The sequence below is a fragment of the Halyomorpha halys genome, unplaced genomic scaffold (genome assembly GCF_000696795.3).
Source record: "Halyomorpha halys isolate HHAL.00 unplaced genomic scaffold, Hhal_1.1 Scaffold751.1, whole genome shotgun sequence".
NCBI classification, from domain to species: domain Eukaryota; kingdom Metazoa; phylum Arthropoda; class Insecta; order Hemiptera; family Pentatomidae; genus Halyomorpha; species Halyomorpha halys.
Window position 1 is genome coordinate 157,682 of NW_027110937.1, and position 900 is coordinate 158,581.

The window sequence follows — 900 nt, forward strand, 5'->3', positions numbered from 1 at the left end:
ACACACTTAGAGGAGGACACAAGTCTTCTTAACCAGCGGGTGACAAGCTTGAGGGAAGCCATTCCTCAAAACCCGTGGGTGTAAGAAAAGAAGCTGGTAAGAAAGGATGTTGAAGCAATAAATCCAAAAATATTTATCAATCCAGTTAAAGCATCCTGATAAGACCCTAGGACATTCTAGAAGAAGAGGGATATTGTACACTTCCAGCATACCATTGACGTTGAGAGGCGTTCAAATTGTGAACTATCTTCAGCTGATTACCGGAATCTAGCGATACAGAGAGGATCTCACCAAAAAGGTATAAGGTTGTCCAAGCCTAATGATAATTTCTGGCAATGTAGGAACGATTCGGTTCAGATGCAGAAGCAGAGCAGGGCGAAAATTAATTATAAATGAAACTATCTGAACTTTCATGGACACAATTGAGTCATTAATGGTTCATTAAAAAATATTCAGTATTCACGGTTATTTAGTTATGGTTTCAATTTTAGCACAGCTCTGGGTTTATGGATTTAATGAAAGGTCCATCAATCCATCAAAGATTTTTAACATCTTTTTTTCAAAAATCATTTGTTGTTCATTAATAATCCAAATTGCTTATTAAAATATGAATTTACTTAAATTACGAAGCATTTAGTTCTAATTTGTTTATAAGGAAAGTTAATCGTACATTTTTAAAATATTTTGTTTTTGGTTCAAATTACTCATATAATATTTCAATTGTTTGTTTTAAATACAGATTCGACTTTATACACACTTAGAGGAGGACACAAGTCTTCATAACCAGCGGGTGACAAGCTTGAGAGAAGCCATTCCTCAAAACCCGTGGGTGTAAGAAAAGAAGCTAGTAAGAAAGGATGTTGAAGCAATAAATCCAAAAATATTTATCAATCCAGTTAA